The following is a 12,125-nucleotide window of genomic DNA, read 5'->3' on the forward strand; positions in this document are numbered from 1 at the left end:
CATGTACTGCTTACTATTGTTAGGAGAGAGACTCCGGAAAAATAGTTTATTGCCAGGTTTTAGGTGATCCAGCATGTTGCATCATGGTACCTACTTAGTCTTTATTTTTCTGAAACCAAAGGGAAAAATATTTCAGGGTGAATTAGGCAGTTAGGTGGAAAATTTTAAATTTATAAATAAAACAAATCCACTATTTATTAAGAATTTTAACATTATTTTGCACACAAATGTACTTGTAATGCTAAGCACATTTTGAGCAATGTGTAATTCTCCATATCTTCAGTACAGGTTTTAAAAAATGTTTTAAGGTCCTGCATTGTTGACATCTCAGCCCATTTCCTAGTATTTAATTGTCAGTTGAATCTTCTTATCTGTTTTCCTTGCCATTGATGTCACAATGATACATTTAAAGGATTGAGAGTTTAGTTTTTGAATGAAATAAATGGTAAAGAGGAATATTAGGGAACTAGAGGCCCGACGCACAAAATTCATGCAAGGGCTCGGCCTTTGCAGCCGCAGCGGCTGCCCTCGGCTCTTGCAGTCCCGGCTTCGTCTGAAAGGTCATCCGGAAAGTCGTTTGGCTGTCTGATCTAATTAGCATATTATGCTTTTATTTTTATAGATAGAGGTTGACTCTGTGATGGGCCCTGGCAAAAATGAGAAACATTTTAAGCTCTTTTATTATAACTGTTGCTTAATTAGATATTATCAAATGGTAGAGAAAAATGCTTGTCACATTTGGATTATTATCTAGGAAATTCAGGCTCAGAATCATAATGGGCCTCAAGGACTTTTTTCCTGATCAGATGATAACACTGTAATATTGTTTGATTCAATGCAACTTGTATTCCTTTTTATTGGTGGGGGGACATTTATGATGTGCCAGACACTTGCTTAATACCTTAGTATTTGCAGCACCTGTTGAATAAGAAATGGTCTCTTCTCAGGAATAGGATAGAGGGGAGAGGGCTAGTAAGACTAGTGACTGGCCGTAGGATTTTCAGAACCTCCCTGCATATTATTCCAGAATAACAGTAGATACCACTGGCACTTAACATAGCTCTGACTCTGCTGGTCACTGTTCTAAAGGCTTTTGCATATATTAAACTAGTGACCCAGTGCACGGATTCATGCACATTGAAAGAAAATTAATTAGAAGGTGGCCTGTGGGGTAGAACTGGGTGAGAGGGGCTGGACACATCTTGGAGCCAACCTCCCTGGCTGGCCCCACCTGTGGTGGCGCTGTGGCTTGAAGGGTATCTGCGGAGTGAGCAGTGTCCCTCCAATAGGTGGGGTCCCTCGGCCTGGCCTGTGGGAATTGGGCCGAAACCGGCTCTCCGACATCCCCCGGGGGGTCCTGGAGTGCGAGAGGGCACTCTGCAAAGTTGCTGTCGTACAGGGTGTGGAACGCAAACACAGGTGTGCAGTAAACCAGATTCGGGGCCGACAGTGCCCCAGCAACAACATAACCCACCGCCAAAGGTGGAATCACACAGCCCCATGAGGAATCGGGCTCCCTCCTCTCGGGTTTCAGGGTGCATAGCCTCAAAATCACTGCTGCAAAGTCACGGCACCTCTGCAGGTCCTGCGTTGAGTGTCTGCCTCCTGTTGGTCAGTGCACATCATAGGACTGGTTGGACAGGCGGACAGTTAGCATATTAACTTTATATATATATTTCTAACAACTCTGTGAGGTAGATGCTGTTTATTATTCATTCCCATTTTTCAAATGAGGGATCCAAGGCACAAGAGAATAAGTTGTCCAGTGTCACTATTTCCTATTCCAGGTGAACTCTTTAAAGAAGCATTCATGATTCACATGTCTCTTTTGTGTCTCATAAACATTATGAGTGATTACTTGTGTGAATCAAGATATGTGAGAGAAAATTACTGAGTGTTTTTATTCATTACCATGGCCAGGCGTTTGGACAGGGCAGTGAGCAGAACATGTGTGTTCCCTGCCTTCACGGAGTTTATGGTTTAGCAACATGTGCCTCTGACATGGTCAAGGGATTTCTGAATCATTGTAAGATACTTTTGCCAGTTTTCATTTTTATCATTTCTATTCATTTAACTCTGTTGAGCATACTGAAATCTTGTTTACTATCCCTATAATTGAAGGAATTAATGGACTCTAGTTTGCATGTGTGGATAGTTTTTAATTACTGTACATTAAACTTCATATATCCTGGATTTACACATATTGTACTATTACTTCCTCCAGCTGCCTTTTATATACCAGCTTTCATTGCTGAAGCTAATAAAACGTGTCCCTGTCTCTAAGTGTATGAGAAAGGGCTTTCCTCTGGGATTTTTGTCTTTAGTTAGGACATTAAACTAAACATAGAACATAATTTATGAAAAACTATTAGTTGCTAACTTTTTCCCAATAGAATGCCAACCTAATTTTACTCTGCATTCTTAAAGCTAGTGACTGAGAGCTTTCTTCCGCTACTCTTTTTATCAGAAGCAAGTACTGGTTTGTCTAATTACTGTACTGTAGCTACAATTATAGAGAAAAGGTCAGTCTAGTCATGGTCAATTAACGTAGGGAACAGCTACATTTATAACCACTAAGAGCCATTATGTCAGTGTAGCGCTGTTCATCAGCATGTCCCCCTTTTTCTAGGATATATAAATCTAATCTTGGAGTATAGTACACTCACCCTGCTAAAGGCCTTTGGGGCTGTGGAGAAGAGATGACAGCAAGCATCTTATAATTATAGATCCTTTCACTGTGTCTCATCATGGATTTTAGGGTCTGGATTTTGTAAAACCTGGTTATGGTAATGAGTAGACAGGCACTGCAAGTCCCTGGTTGACCCTTTTATTTTTAGGTAATTTGGCAAAGTAAAGTAGCCTGTTGAGACTTAGGTTTTCTGACCTTTTTCTAGTGACTAACAGGGATGTACTATTTAACTAAAATTCTTATTGCAGTCAGGCTTCATTTGATATGTAGGAAAAAAATATATAAACCTTTTACTATCCTAATGAGAAAATATTCCTGGGATCTCAGTTAACATTGCCATTATAACTTTTATATCTTAATGTAGTATTTAAGGATTTTAACATAAAAAACACCATGGGTTTAGTACAAGTTAAGAAAATAGGATAGAAATGAAATGTTTGTGTTAATTTCACCCCTTATGAAAAGTCTGAACACTTCTCAGTATATTTTTATGTGCTGTACCACACACCACCAGATTTTTATAAATCTGAAAGGTTGTCTTCCTCAGAAATCCTTTTGCTTCAGTTGTTATTTGAATCAAGTTGCATAGTGTTTGGAATCAAGGAGAAGGAGGTGGGAAAATTGAGTTTGTCTGACTTAGGCTTGTGAGGGATATGAGACCATACCTACAACTTGGTATTCTAATATAGAGTAGATTCCTCCACTCACAGTAATTGTTTGTGGCTATTAGGCCAAGGACATTCTGATCTTGATTCTCTGAGTCCTTTACAAATCTAAAAGATGGTACTACTAATTGAAATACTGCTATTTACTTGCTGGGGCCAGGACCTTGGTTCCCCTTTCCTTGTAGGTGTAACTCTGGGCCTTTGGTGCTCCCCATAGCTATTTATCTTCTTCCAGTATCTTCCACACCCAAGAGAAAATGTAAAATTGAGATTTATCAAGGCTTTCTTTTATTTTAGGTATTAGATGCCATCATCTTGAACTCCCTGAACTGCAAGTCATGTTAACCTCACTGAGCCCAGTTAGCTCTAAATCAGCCTGGAGCTGAGACATTCCATGTTGCTGCGCAGTCAGTGACAGTGACTTTGTTTTTGACGCCGTATGAATTAGCTTTTGGGTTGAATTGATTTTAGGATCTTCAATCCCCAGTCTATATGTCACCTTGGAATATAGTCCCTAGCTCTGCTCCTTCCGCTTCAGTCTCTACTTACTAACGTTTGAATAAAAATGCCAACTACCCCAATGACCTATGCACACATGCACACGGACATGCACACAAACACACACAAGATATCAGAAATTGGTTGTGATTGCTTTAGAGTTATATTTGTAGAAATTTGATGCTATCTTAAAATATTATAAGATATAACACTTCCTTTTTGCTTATTAAGCCCTTCTTTCTGAGGCTTATAATTTTCTTATAGGTTCTATATATTTCATTTTAAAATTATTTTTTTATGTACTCAGTAAGTTTTTTGCTATTGTGAATGTTATTTCAATGTTTTGTAACTGGTTATTATTGGTAAATGAGAGTACACTTTTTGTACATTTTACATATATTTTTGTATATAAATTTGTAATTGACCATCTTTCTGATTTTTTATTGTTTCTAATAATCTTGCAGTTGATTCTTTTGGATTTAAAGGTAGACAGTCACATCATTTGAAAATAATGATAATTGCCATCTTTTCCCCAAAATTTTGCCTTTTATTTTCTTCATATATTTGATTGCATTTTTAGGACATCAAGAGGAAGTTATAGTCTTAAAGCTTAATTTAAAAAATCTACTTCTTGTTTTCCCTAAACTTTTTGCCTCTTTTTTTTTAATTTTTATTGTCTAAAGTTTTATATATGTCTCCTTTCCCCCCAGTTGACCCCCTCCCCCCCCCCCCCCCAGCCATTCCCACCCCGGGCAAGCCCCCACCACCCCAGTGTCTGTGTCCATTGGTTATGCTAATGTGCATGCATACAAGTCCTTTGGTTGCTCTCTACCCCTCCCCCCACCATTTGTCTCTGGATATATTCTTGTTCATTAAATTATGTTGATCATTATATCCCACATATGAGTGAGATCATGTGATATTTATCTTTCTTCAGCTGGCTTATTTCGCTAGCATAATGCTCTCCAGTTCCATCTATGCTGTTGCAAATGGTAAAAGCTCCTTGAGGAAACGTATCCAGTGTTATCCAGCTAGTTGGTGCCATAGTTCAATTTGAATTCAGTTCAGTGCCTTGTATCATAATGCTTTCAATTTGTTGAATCAGAGTTTCAAAAGAGGAAAATAAAAATTTCTTATATAGATCCATATTTGAAGATTCAACATACATGCTACCTACCACTTTAGGATTGCCAAGTAAAATACAGCACACCCAGTTCGATTTGAATTTCAGATAAAAACAACAGATGCTTTTTAGTATAAATACAGGGTGGGCAAAAGTAGATTCACAGTTGTTCATATGGAAAATAAGAAATAATAAATAACAATGTAAGAATAAACTCTGTTTTGTGTCCTCACCACTGTAAACTTACTTTTGCTCACCCTTGTATATCCATGCAATGTTTGTATTTTCATTTGCTAAACCTGGCACCATACATTACTTTGGGGGGCAGGGAGGTATCTTTTCCTAATTCTCATTTCCCCCAACGGAGGAGGCTCTGATCTTAAATTTCAGCCTTTTGGTTTTCTCTATGGTCCTTTGCATTTTCCTTCACTTGTTTGTGATACTGACTCTTCATTTCCATGAGACTGAAAGCTCCTGGAGTACAGGCATTTAGTTTTCAACTTTTCAGTGCTTTACCCACTGAATGAATGAATCCTTACCTCTCCTGCCCTGCTGAGCCGTGTTATAGCCTGAGGCAAAAATTTTAGGATGTGTGCTCCTGTATCCACTTATTAAAATATCCTCTCACATTTTGTAACAAATAGAAAAAGTAAAAGTCTGTAGTTAAAAAATATGATATGTAAAGCACATCAGCCACTCTGCTGGACACTGTTATCCGCACCAATAAAACTTGTTGGTGAACAGACTCATGGCCTGGGAGGTAGCTGCCAGCTGATTGGAAATGGTGGTGCCTGTTGTACAATAATGCAGGGTCATAAAGCAAACATCAACGAACCATCTTTGTTTAAAATTTATGTTTTATTTATCATTGATTTGTTCATTAATTTTTATTCTTTAATGTATTGCACTAAATTATTATCTTGATGACTAATATTGTTACCCTTTTAAATCTTGTGCTTCCGGTTAAATCTTTGGGGGATTGCAAGAAATTATTTTATTTTAGTATCTACTTATGTTTTTATATCTTAGTCCCCTATATATTCAGGTTCATGGATGACCTTGAATATAAAATCTGTAGAACTCATGAAGTCTAATCTCTTTTTTATAGATAAATTGATCACAGTGGCAAAGTTGAGAGTAGAATTTCTTGCTCATTGTGGTTTCTGCGGGCCATTTACATTTAGGCTTCCCTGTGGAAAAATGTAGCATTTAAGTCCTCTCTCTCTTTTTTTTTTTTAATCCTTTGACATTAAGTTCCAGAAAATAAAGACTGTCATTGGAGTATATTGTCTTCATTATTGTAGGGATTAATGCATATTGCTTATCTCTGGATCACTTATTATAAAATTCTGCCAGGTTTTTCACATAGGAAAAAATGTGAAAAACGTAGGTGTCCTTATTTAAAGTACGTTTCTGTTTTGTAAAATAGATTGGTTTTGATTTTTATGGGTAACATTGGAGGCTTGGTCATAGTTACATTCTCAAAAAGTTCCACTATTGTAATTATCTGTCTAAGTAAACTTTCTTCTAGTTGTCTATAGATGGCTGTTCTTCCTAGGATTGCCCTCTTGACTTCTGATTTGGGAATTAAGATTTTGATAGAAACCTTATCTCACCTTCCTGTGTAGCTTGCTTCATTAGAGCTGATGAAGTAAGATCCACAGCAAATTCAGAACTCTGGAGATATGACAGACAACCTGGTACAAATCTTTTAGGAGACAAGCTGAGGAGTTTGATTGATAGGTTGTCTTGTAATTTTGTGAAGCAAAGAGAATTTTCTTATTAACCAATGAGACAGATGGGCTCAAGTTTGAAGGGCTTAGTTTAGTTCTGCTTATATTTGGATGACTCTTTATCCTTTTTATAGTAAGTAAAGCAAGCAGATAGACTAGAGTTTATCCAATATGACTTTTGAGGCAACTAGTATGTAAATTATGATACTTGATGCTCTCATTTGAAAAAAGTTCAAAGATTTAGAAAGGAAAAAATAAAAGGATTCTACACTGAAGACTTCAGCAAACTATTATGCCAAGATTATAGGCTTCACAAAAGAAGCTTATGGTATGTTATTTAATCAGGCAATCTGAGAAGGGCAAGTTTGGTTAATATAGCAGCCATAAGGAATGCGGGGCCCATGTAAAAACTAAGGTTGTCAGATTCATCAATATGCTAAAACAAAACCATTGTATGGAAAGTTGTTGGGGAAAAGATAGTTTTGTAACATCACAGATTATTGATTTTGAAGGGCAAAAACTACCTTTACAATGGTGAAATCCAGCAGAGATCACCTCAATCAAGTGATCAACTGTCACCACCAATAATGGGGAAAATGGACATTATGTGCCTTCAGGTGTGATCCTGTGGATATTACAGCATCTCCTATAGTCTTCTTGTCAAAAAAAAAAAAGCTTAATATTAATTTAACTAGAGGCCCGGTGCACGAAATTCATGCATCGAGGGGGGGGGGTCCCTCAGCCCAGCCTGCACCCTCTCCAATCTGGGACCCCTTGAGGGATGTCCATTGGGATCGGGCCTAAACAGGCAGTCGGACATCCCTCTCACAATCCAGGACTGCTGGCTCCCAACTGCTTGCCTGCCTGCCTTCCTGATTGCCCCTAAATCACTTTTGCCTGCCAGCCTGATCACCCCCTAGCCACTCCCTGCCAGCCTGTTTGCCCCCAACTTCCCTCCTCTGCCAGCCTGGTCACCCCTAACTGCCATCCCCTGCAGGGTTGATTGCCTCCAACTGCCCTCCCCTGCTGGCCATCTTGTGGTGGCCATCTTGTGTCCACATGGGGGAAGGATCTTTGACCACATGGGGGCAGCCATATTGTGTGTTGGATTGATGGTCAATCTCCATATTACTCTTTTATTAGATAGGAGGATAGAGGCCTGGTGCACGGGTGGGGGCCAGCTGGTTTGCCCTGAAGGGTGTCCCGGATCAGGGTGGGGTTCCCTTGGGGCGTGGGGCGGCCTGGGCGAGGGGCCTGTAGTGGTTTGCAGGCCAGCCACACCCCTGGCGACCCAAGCGGAGGCCCTGGTATCTGGAATTTATTTACCTTCTACAATTGAAACTTTGTAGCCTGGAGCAGAGCCAAGCCTCCTCCTGGATCCGTGGCTGCCGCTTGGATTTGTTTACCTCCTATAATTGAAACTTTGTATCCTTGAGTGGAGGCCTGGGACTGCCAGAGTGTGTGGAAAGCTTGGCTTCTTCTGTTGCCGGAAAAAACCCAATGGTAGCCATCTTGGCTGGGGTTAATTTGCATACTTGCCCTGATTGGCTGGTGGGTGTGACTTGGCTGGTGGGCGTGGCTTGTGTAGCGGAGTGATGGTTACTTTGCATATTACCCTTTTATTAGAGAGGATTACAAAACAATAATAAGTCACATGGAGATTATGGGACATCCTATAAGACAATTGATGTGGAATCTTAAAATATGTCTATATGATGAAAGGCAAGAGCAAAAGTTAAAGGACTGTGATAATAAAATGCAATGCATGATCCTTCATTGGACAGGGACCAAAAGGTATTAAGAACATAATTGGGACAAGTGGAGATTGTATAAGAGAAAAATGTGTCCAAGTTAAATTTCTTGGGTATAATAGTGATATTGTGATTTAATAGGAAGATGTTCTAGTTCTTAGGAAATATATTTTGAAGTATTTATTTTAAAAAAATTAGATGTTAGATGTTTGAAACTTACTTTCAGATGATTCTGCAAAGAAAAACTATGTGTGTTGGAAGCAATACAGCAAATGTGGTGAAATGTTAACAATTATTAAATCTATATAAAAGGTTTGCAGGTATACCTTTCTTTTTGTTTTTCTTTTCAGTATGTTGGGGAAATTTTTCAAAATTCAAAGTTAAAAACAACCAAATAAGTATCAGATCCCTAACTATGTACAAGATTGAAAGTTAAGGGGAATAAGATCCGGGGAAATCTCCCAAGAGTTCTCTGTCAGTGGTTTTCTCCCTCTAATACATTGGACTTTTGAGCAGAAAAAAAAAATCAAGGTAAAACGGGATATTTTTAAAACATGAACCACATGGTACATAAGAAAACTCTTAGAGAACGTAGGCTATCTTAAAGTTAGGGCAAATCTTTCCTATTCATAATAAAGTAATGAATAATGAACTTGAACTTAGTATGAAAAGGAATAGATGTGACTTCCAGAAAGTGCAGAGTGTGGGCTATGATACGAGGGTTGGTGTTTGGAATGCTAAACTGCAGCCACTGTCATGGACTGTCTAAAGAGACTCATGTGTATAAGGTAGCAAATGAAGCTAGGACTAGAGCCTAACTCTTTTATGCTTAACACACGTAAAATATGGAGACCGAGGAATGTAAATGGGTGAAACATCAAAATAATGAGAAATTGAGTACCAGTTAGAAACTATCTTAGAAGGAAAAAATTGGTAGCTAAGGCATTCTTCAGGTGGCAGTTTATCTTAATGCTTATATGTAAAAATGTTTAATCATTTATTTAGTTGTGCTATTTTGACTTTAATAAAAGTCTCCTTTTCTTCCATAAAAGCCCATAGTATGTACATTGTTAAATGACTTACCCCAAGGCTCAGCTCCGTTCTGCATGACGGTGACATGGTTGATTTGAGCCTATATCATCTGATTCAGCAGTCCTTTATTTCAGTATGTTTCTGACACATCTCCCTCAGAGAATTTGTTAGGAGGTTTAAATGATACCATGTCTATGAAAAGGCTAGAGAAATTAAAGGATTTGCTCCATACATAATTCAGATATTTTTAAAATTGAATGTTTACTTTGGAGGCCATAAGGACAAGTTAGATATAGTTCCTACCCTCAGGGAATTTACAGGGTATTGAATCAGATATGTGTATCAATCACTGTCATCCTACAAGCTACACTGTGGTACGTGCCACAAAATAGTAGTGGGAAGAGAACAGGCTTTCAAGTCACACAAATAGAACCATAGCATTTTCCATGTACTGTGCAGCCTTGACAAAGTGACCCAAGTCTTGGTTTTATCATGAGGAAAGTGTGAAACCCTGCTTTGCTCAGGAGTCATGAGGAGTGATACTGTCTTAACACAGCACAGTGACTGACACAAAGCTAGCATTTCATAGGAAATAATGATATTGTTGTGACCTATTTTTACTTGGCTCAATATTCTATATTTTCCTCAGCACCAATGGCACCATTTAGTGGCCATCAGAATTACATATGATAATGTTGAGAATCAACTCAATTGACCTGTTGTACCCTTTGAGACCTTTATGAGGTATTAATCTGTAATCTTTGGATGCATTTATTTATCTTTTCTGTATTATATTTGGTTTGTTTTCAGTTATTATGAGCTGCTAATGTGAATATATATATATATATATTTTTTTAAGATATGTTTTTACTAGAGGCCCAGTGCACGAAATTTGTGCAATGGTAGGGTCCCTAGCAGCTGCCGGCTGCTGGCTGCCGCTGGGGCCTTCCTTCATTCCGCACCACCCCCTGAGAGAGAGAGAGAGAGACATTGATGAGAGAGAAATACCAATTGGCTACCTCTGCACACCCTCTACTGGGGGGTCAGACCTGCAATCCAGGCATGTGTGCCGACCAGGAATTAAACCATTATATGTCTCAAGCACATGTACTAAAGGTTTTTGAGGGCATAGAGCTAGGATTGGAACAGTTGTAGGATGCCAAACTTTTCCAAAGTAGTCAAATAAATTTATACTCCAAACAGCAGTGGCTGAGACTCCCTTTGTCCCACATTCTCACAAATGCTTGTGAAACCGCCTTCATCATTATTACCCAAGAAATCTCATTGTCGTTTTAATTTGCATTTCCCAGATTAAATAGCATTCTTTTCAATTTATTTAGGCTTTTTAAAAATGTCTTACAATTTCATAATTTTCCTCAGCAAGAGATAGTACATATTTTGTTAATTATTCTTAGACATGGTATTTTCTATTGTAAGTGGTATTTCAAAAATACTTTTCTAACTTTTGCTGGTATGTAGAAATATAACTTTTTAATGTTAATTTTTATATCTGACAACTTTGTTATTCTCTTATTAATTTAGTTGTAGATTCTTTGGGGTTTTCTGCATAGATAATCACAACATTTGTAAATGATAACAGTTTTGTTTCTTAACTGTTATATAACTCTTCTTGCTTTAGGCCACTTTATTAGATTCTTACAAGTTTAGAATATCTGTATTTTTCTGTTGAGAATGTTTTATTATTCTGTCATGACCTTTTTCTCTATTAATGCTTTTGACTTCACGTGTCTTTTGTTTGATATTAATATAGCAAATTGGCTTTCTTTGAAAGAGTTTAATATTAGCTGCAGAGTTTTATCCGTTTTCATTTATGTGACTTTTAACATTGGATTTTTTAAACTAAGTTATTAGTTTTTAAATTTATTTAACTCTCTTAACCTCCCCGCTCCTCTCCCATTTTCTCTTACCTTCTTTTGGATTCACTAGCATTTGTTTTTTTCTCTGTTTGTTTTTTTTTTAATAGTTACCTCACTATTTTAATATACATACTTAACAGAATATAAAGGTAATTAGTATGTATTTTTTTTGTCAAACTTACCTTTCCCTTTTCCCATGAGAAATTATTATTGTTTTATATAATTGATGTTTATTTAGGTTTACCCATATACTTACGAGTATTTTTGTTTACCATTTCTTCTTTCATTTCTGTCCTTACATCTGGGATCATTTTTCCTTCCTCCTCCATGGTGTTCATTATAATATCTTTTAGCGAGAGGCTCATTCTGTTTTTGTTCTTTTGAGTATGTTGTTACTTTATTCTTTTGGGAGATAGTGTGACTGAGTATGAAATTATGGTTTATTTTCTTTCCTCCCAATGAAGATATTTTAATGTCTTTGGTATTCTTTATTGCAGTTCAAAAGTTATTGTGAGTCTAATTGATGTTTCTTTATAGATGATCAGTCTTTACTTTCAGGCAGATTTTAACATCTCTTTATCTTTCATACAATGTGGTTTTATGATGTATTGAGTGAGGTGTGAATTTCTTTTTATTATGCGTATAACTTTTTGGACTCTTCAGATCTGCAGATTGGTTTTCACCAGTTCTCAATAATCTTTGCCATTATCTCTTTAAAAATTTTAACTTACTCATATGCTGTGTGTTCTGATTACAT

General features: G+C 37.5%; 1 protein-coding gene across 1 annotated transcript in view; it reads left to right on the top strand.

Moving 5' to 3' along the window:
* FBXL17 (F-box and leucine rich repeat protein 17) overlaps positions 1-12,125 on the top strand; it is a 449,728-nt gene that overhangs the window by 166,480 nt on the left and 271,123 nt on the right. The gene's annotated exons all lie outside the window — the stretch shown is intronic.

This window comes from Cnephaeus nilssonii (assembly GCF_951640355.1).
Source record: "Cnephaeus nilssonii genome assembly, chromosome: 2".
Classification (NCBI taxonomy): Eukaryota; Metazoa; Chordata; class Mammalia; order Chiroptera; family Vespertilionidae; genus Cnephaeus; species Cnephaeus nilssonii.